Raw genomic sequence first — 8,287 nt, forward strand, 5'->3', positions numbered from 1 at the left:
CATCCTGCCGCTCTGCTAGTCTTGGTCTCGTTGCACCGATAAGGAAACCTTTGCCTGATGCCTCGGTACTCCGCACCTGCGCTTGCCCCCTTTGCACCAAAGAGGAAATGAGGACACCGCACGGGCTGGCGCCTGCCTGGCCTTGGTCGTCATGGCTTGCGTCATGGGCACCTCGCGAGGTAATCCTTGCCTTGATCTCTCCGCTTCCTCACGAGCCTACCTGGTGAGCCCGCTCCTGAGGAGGCCCTGTGTCGTCCGCCTTGCGAGGCTTGGCCCCTCGCGAGGGTCTTGAGTGTTGGTTGATTGAAGACGGGCCGTACTGGGCCAGTGGCTGAGCCACGCTGCAGGCCGCAGGCAGGCAAGTCTGGGGACACCCGTTCCCAAAACGCCGACAGGTTCACAGGAATTGGAGGAGCAGAGGAATGCAAAGAAACATGGCCAAAATAAAGTGAAACCATATGAAAGCTTGTACAGTTGGAATGTTATTCTGCCACTAATGCACTTGGTCTTGTTTTCATGTATAGGATTTTGAAAAGTAGGTCCAGGTGGATGTTTTGCTCCATTCCTTTCAACAAAATGCATGAATAGTTGAATAGTAGAGTGCCATTGGAAAATTTCATATTGCCATGTTTTTCTGTTGAACCAAAATAGCCCTAATGGATCGACATGAATGTAGAGTAATAAGTGATGCGACAAGTGTACAACCTCTTTGCCGTAGTCGTGTCAACCTCACCATCATTGGGTTGGTCACCGAAGAAGTTGAGGCAGAGGTGGCTGTGGGAGGTGTGGAGGAAGATCTGAGGAATCTGTAGACGGCGTCCAGGGAACTGCTCTGTTGTGATGGATTGTTCCGTCGCTGGAGCAGCTCCGGTGAGCCGTAAGACGTCGAGGCTGAAGCAGCACAAGACATACATCGTTAATCTCAAGTGGGATTCTAATAGCATCTCCAATAGATGATGTAAAATACATTACCAAAAAGTGATAGATGTAAAATTTACATCACCAAAAACCACCTAACTACAACAGATGAGGTAAAAGCTGTTGACTCTGAACTTAACTGTCGAAACAGAAATTTACTGTGGAATCTAAATGTTACTGTCTAAACTGAAGGCAATGGTAGTAGAGAGGCACTTCACATGTAGTTTAGGGAGGGCCTGCAGTTCATCTTCAACCTGCACCCCCTGAGCCACCAGCCACCACCGGCCCCCGTGCCGCCTTGCCGCCTCGCCGCCTCGCCGCCCCAAAACAACTCCCCACTGCCAGCCTGCCGCCGCCTCGCTAACCCGAAACAACTGCCCACCGGCGGTCCGCCGCGACCCCGGCCAGCCCTCTAGCCCCCCCCATGCCGAGCTTTTTCTCCAGCGATCCCCACGCCACCGCCCCACCACCGCGCCCCCCCACCGACGGCGACCACCGCCCCCACCCTGAACCCTAAGATAGATAGTGTTGTACCTCTCCGGCGAGCCACCCTCCCCGCTGCGGGCGGTTGATATGTCTCCAACGTATCTATAATTTAGGAAGTATTCATGCTATTTTATTATCTATTTTGAATAATTATGGGCTCTATTATACAATTTTATATTACTTTTGGGACGAGCCTATTAACCGGAGGCCCAGCCCATATTGCTGTTTTATTGCCTGTTTCAGTATTTCGAAGAAAAGGAATATCAAACGGAGTCCAAACAGAATGAAACCTTCGGCAGCGTGACTTTTGGAAAGATTATGATCCAGGAGACTTGGAGTGCAAGCCAGAGGAGCATCGAGGGAGCCACGAGACAGGGGGGCGCGCCCACCCCCTGGGCGCGCCCTACCCTCTTGTGGGCCCCTCGAGGCTCCCCCGATCGACTTCTTTCGCCTATATAAGCCTACATACCCTAAAAACATCGAATAGGAAGATAGATCGGGAGTTCCGCCGCCGCAAGCCTCTGTAGCCACCAAAAACCTCTCGGGAGCCCGTTCCGGCACCCTGCCGAAGGGGAACCCATCATCGGTGGCCATCTTCATCATCCCGGTGCTATCCATGATGAGGAGGGAGTAGTTCACCCTCGGGGCTGAGGGTATGTACCAGTAGATATGTGTTTGATCTCTCTCTCTCTCGTGTTCTCTCTATGGCACGATCTTGATGTATCACGAGCTTTGCTATTATAGTTGGATCTTACGATGTTTCTCCCCCCTCTACTCTCTTGTGATGAATTGAGTTTTCCTCTTGAAGTTATCTTATCGGATTGAGTCTTTAATGATTTGAGAACACTTGATGTATGTCTTGCCGTGTTTATCTGTGGTGACAATGGGATATCACGTGCCACTTGATGTATGTTTTGGTGATCAGCTTGCAGGTTCCGCCCATGAACCTATGCATAGGGGTTGGCACACGTTTTCATCTTGACACTCCGGTAGAAACTTTGGGGCACTCTTTGAAGTACTTTGTGTTGGTTGAATAGATGAATCTGAGATTGTGTGATGCATCTCGTATAATCATGCCCACGGATACTTGAGGTGACAATGGAGTATCTAGGTGACATTAGGGTTTTGGTTGATTTGTGTCTTAAGGTGTTATTCTAGTATGAATTCTTTAATAGATTGATCCGAAATAATAACTTTGAGGTGGTTTCGTACCCTACCATAATCTCTTCGTTTGTTCTCCGCTATTGTGGCTTTGGAGTGACTTTTTGTTGCATGTTGAGGGATAGTTATATGATCCAGTTACGTTATTATTGTTGAGAGAACTTGCACTAGTGAAAGTATGAACCCTAGGCCTTGTTTCCTAGCATTGCAATACCGTTTACGCTCACTTTTATTATTAGTTACCTTGATGTTTTTATATTTTCAGATTACAAAAACCTATATCTACCATCCATATTGCACTTGTATCACCATCTCTTCGCCGAACTAGTGCACCTATACAACTTACTATTGTATTGGGTGTGTTGGGGACACAAGAGATTCTTTGTTATTTGGTTGCAGGGTTCTTTGAGATAGACCATCTTCATCCTACGCCTCCCACGGATTGATAAACCTTAGGTCATCCACTTGAGGGAAATTTGCTACTGTCCTACAAACCTGTGCACTTGCAGGCCCAACAACGTCTACAAGAAGAAGGTTGTGTAGTAGACATCAAGCTCTTTTCTGGCGCCGTTGCTGGGGAGGTGAGTGCTTGAAGGTATATCTTTAGATCTTGCAATCGAATCTTTTTGTTTCTTGTTTTATCACTAGTTTAGTTTATAAAATAAAAGTAAAAAAATGGAGTTAAGCTTGTCTCATATGCTTCGTCTTTTTAATATCTTTCGTGAGTATGATGGAAAGGAAAATTGTGCTCAAGCGCTAGAAGAAGAATGCATTAAAATGCTTGGTACTAAATCTCTGAATGACGAGCATGATTGCAATGTTGTTAGTATGAACTCTTTGAATATCCATAGTACTAATGATGATTGCACTAGTTATGATGAAAATGTCTCTTTTAAGCATGTCGATTTTTGTGGAGTAGATTGGGTTTGCAAGTACACACCAAATAGGGAAGATAGATATTGCAAGAGGCATAAGCATTTAGAAACTAAATGGTTGCAAGAAAGGCTAAATGTGAGTGCTGAAAATTTAAATTTCCTTTGCCGTACTTGTGAACTTTGCAATGAACGTGGTCATTTACATCTCCGATGCAAATTGTTTCATGATCGAATCGTGTCCAAAAATTGTGATGATTTGATCTCCCTTGCTCATTACAATGAACTTAGTTTGCTTTTGGGTTATGAAGAATTGAAACGTTTAATTAAGGACCTTCCAGAATTTGCCCATAAGAAATTCCTTGATATTGATCTAGAGAAGATTTATTTGTATTGTGCGGTGAATTGCATTGAAAATCCTTATATTTCCAATTACCTAAAGAAAAGAAAGGAAATAGAAGATGAAGAGAATACTAATGAAAGGGAAGAGACTTCCCATTATCCTCCTATTATTTCTTATGATGAATCAGGTAACGAGGAGGAGCTTTCTATTCAACCAATCTCGTCAAGAAGGAGCTCAAAGAGGAAGGTTGAACCCACACATAATGTGAAGAAGAAAAAGAAAAGAAGGAGCAACAAAGGTAGAAAGGTATCCCTCCCAAATGATGTTGCTCCTACTACTCATTGTGATGATGATAATTGCTATACTATTGGTGCTATCCATATTTTTAATGATGAGAGTAGTTATGCTTATGGTATGAAAGGGCCCAAGCTTGGGGAAGCTATGTTTGATGAGGATGAAATATCTGAGAATATATTTGCTGAAATTAATGTTTGTCCCAAGCTTGGGGATGCTATGTTTAATGAAGATGATATTTTTAGCCTCCGAAGTTTTGATATGCAAAGTTGTTATGATGATAGCATGCCTCTTACCTATGATGATTATATTGATGAAAGTGGGTTTGGAAGAGTGTCAACTTTAGGAAGTAGTGATCCCACTATTTTGGAGGATGTTGAATCTTATAATATTTATGAAAGTGGATTTGGAAGAGTGTCAACTTTATTTAGTGATGATTCCACTACCTTGGAAGAGGTTTCAATCGATTATGATGAGAACGAAGTTGCTACTTATGATGATTATTGTGATGAAACTGTTGGGGAACGTAACAGAAATTTAAAATTTTCTACGTATCACCAAGATCAATCTATGGAGTCATCTAGCAACGAGAGAGAGGGGAGTGCATCTACATACCCATGTAGATCGCGTGCGGAAGCGTTCAAGAGAACGGGGTTGATGGAGTCGTACTCGTCGTGATCCAAATCACCGATGATCCTAGCGCCGAACGGACGGCACCTCCACGTTCAACACACATACGTAGCGGGGACGTCTCCTCCTTCTTGATCCAGCAAGGGGGGAGGAGAAGTTGATGGAGATCCAGCAGCACGACGGCGTGGTGGTGGAAGTAGCGGGATCCCGGCAGGGCTTCGCGAAGCGCAAGCGGGGAGGAAGAGGTGTCACGGGAGGGAGGGAGGCGCCAGGGCTTGGGGTGCTACTCCCATGCGCCTCCCCACTATATATAGGGGTGGAGGGGGCTGGTTTCTTGCCCTCCAAGTCCATTGGGGCGTTGGAAAAGGTGGGGGAAAGAAATCCCATCATTTCCCTTCCCCACCGATTGTTATCCCCCCTTTTTAGGGATCTTGATCTTATTCCTTCGGGTTATGATCTTATTCCTTCTAAGGTGGGATCTTGGTACGCCTTGACCAGGGGTGTGGGCCCTTGCCCCCACTACCCACGTTCAGGTGGGTCCCCCCATGCAGGTGGGCCCCACTTCGGAACCTTCTAGAACCTTCCCCGTACAATACCGAAAAATCCCGAACATTTTCCGGTGGCCAAAATAGGACTTCCCATATATAAATCTTTACCTCCGGACCATTCCGGGACTCCTCATGACGTCCGGGATCTCATCCGGGACTCCGAACGACTTTCGGATTTCCGCATACTAATATCTCTACAACCCTAGCGTCACCGAACCTTAAGTGTGTAGACCCTACGGGTTCGGGAGACATGCAGACATGACCGAGAGGACTCTCCGGTCAATAACCAACAGCGGGATCTGGATACCCATGTTGGCTCCCACATGTTCCACGATGATCTCATCGGATAACCACGATGTCGAGGATTCAATCAATCCCGTATACAATTCCCTTTGTCAATCGGTACGTTACTTGCCCGAGATTCGATCGTCGGTATGCTAATACCTTGTTCAATCTCGTTACCGGCAAGTCACTTTACTCGTACCGTAACGCATGATCCCGTGGCTAACTCCTTAGTCACATTGAGCTCATTATGATGATGCATTACCGAGTGGGCCCAGAGATACCTCTCCGTCATACGGAGTGACAAATCCCAGTCTCGATTCGTGCCAACCCAACAGACACTTTCGGAGATACCTGTAGTGCACCTTTATAGCCACCCAGTTACGTTGTGACGTTTGGTACACCCAAAGCATTCCTACGGTATCTGGGAGTTGCACAATCTCATGGTCTAAGGAAATGATACTTGACATTAGAGAAGCTCTAGCAAACGAACTACACGATCTTGTGCTATGCTTAGGATTGGGTCTTGTCCATCACATCATTCTCCTAATGATGTGATCCCGTTATCAATGACATCCAATGTCCATGGCCAGGAAACCATAACCATCTATTGATCAACGAGCTAGTCAACTAGAGGCTTACTAGGGACATGTTGTGGTCTATGTATTCACACATGTATTATGGTTTCCAGTTAATACAATTATAGCATGAACAACAGACAATTATCATGAACAAGGAAATACAATAATAACCACTTTATTATTGCCTCTAGGGCATATTTCCAACAGAAACTTATGCTATAAAAAGTAGTGATGATTATATTTATAAAACTTTTCATGATTATGATCACCCTTTTTCTGAACATTACTCTTTTATTGTGGAAACAATTTTTAGTTTTCAAGTCTCTTATGATACTCCCACTATTCCGAATGAGAAGAATTTTGCTTATGTGGAGAGTAGTAAATTTTGTATGCTTGTAGATCATGAAAAGAATGCTTTAGGTGATGGTTATATTGTTGAATTCATTCATGATGCTACTAAAAATTATTATGAGGGAGGAACATATGCTTGTAGGAATTGCAATAATATCAAGTTTCCTCTCTATGTGTTGAAAATCTTGAAGTTATCCTTGTTTTACCTTCCTATGCTAGTTGATTATTGTTCCAATAAGTTGTTTGCTCACAAAATCCCTATGCATAGGAAGTGGGTTAGACTTAAATGTGCTAGTTATATGCTTCATGATGCTCCCATTATGTTTCAACTCTTATCTTTTATGTGAGCATCATTGAAATCATCATGCCTAGCTAGGGGCGTTAAACGTAAGCGCTTGTTGGGAGGCAACCCAATTTTATTTTTGTTTATTGATTTTTGGTTCTTTTTAGTAATAAATATTTTATATAGCCTCTGGTTAGATGTGGTTTATGTTTTAATTAGTGTTTGTGCCAAGTAAGACCTATAGGATCTTCTTGGATGATAGTTATTTGTTCTTGCTGAAAATTCCAGAAACTTTCTGTTCACGAAAACAATTGTTTAAAATCACCAGAACGTGATAAAATACTGATTCCAATTGCAGCAGATCAATTATCAAATTATCTAGGTCGTCCTATCTCGGTAGAATTTTTGGAGTTCCAGAAGTTTGCGTTTGATACAGATTACTACAGACTGTTCTGTTTTTGACAGATTCTGTTTTCTGTGTGTTGTTTGCTTATTTTGATGCATCTATGGCTTGTATTAAGTGGTATGAACCATAGATAATTTGGAATACAGTAGATATTACACCAATATGAATTTAGAATGAGTTCATTACAGTACCTAAGTGGTGGTTTTATTTTCTTATACTAACGGAGCTTACGAGTTTTCTATTGAGTTTTGTGTTGTGGAGTTTTCATGTTTTGGGTAAGGATTCGATGGACTATGGAATAAGGAGTGGCAAAAGCCTAAGCTTGGGGATGCCCAAGGCACCCCAAGGTAATATTCAAGGACAACCAAGAGCCTAAGCTTGGGGATGCCCCGCAAGGCATCCCCTCTTTCGTCTTCGTTCATCGGTAACTTTACTTGGAGCTATATTTTTATTCACCACATGATATGTGTTTTGCTTGGAGCGTCATTTTCTTTTGTTAGTATTAGCTTTCTGTTATTTAGAATAATCTTTTGCATCTTTATTTTCAATAAAAATGTCAAGGATAGCCTTTTGAAAACAGAAAGTTTACCGTTGTTGCAAAAATTCCCTAGAAAAGTCAGAGAATGGTATAATGTTGAAATTCTTTTCATATTGAGGTCTGATAAATCTTCTACAGCGTAGTATTTTTCTCATAATTTTTGGAGTTAGGGAAGTATGATGAATCTTGCATTCTTTACAGACTATACTGTTTTGGCAGATTGCTGTTATGTTTGCATTGTTTGCATATGTTTGCTTGTTTAATGATTCTATTTGAGGATAGGAGTATTAAATATGCAGAGACATTTAGTATGCAATGTTGAATAATAATTTTAGTGATTTGTTACAGTAGAAATTGATAAGGTTTTGCATTGGTTTATACTAACCTATCTCAAGAGTTCTTGTTGAGTTTGGTGTGGATGAAGCTTTTGATAAAAAAAGAAACCATGATATGAGAGGAATTAAGGAGACACAAAAGTTCAAGCTTGGGGATGCCCAAGGCACCCCAAGATAATGTTTCAAGAAGTCTCAAGCATCTAAGCTTGGGGATGCCCCGGTAGGCATCCCACCTTTCTTCTTCAACAACTATCGGTTA

Source organism: Triticum aestivum, chromosome 2D, assembly GCF_018294505.1.
Source record: "Triticum aestivum cultivar Chinese Spring chromosome 2D, IWGSC CS RefSeq v2.1, whole genome shotgun sequence".
Lineage (NCBI taxonomy): Eukaryota > Viridiplantae > Streptophyta > Magnoliopsida > Poales > Poaceae > Triticum > Triticum aestivum.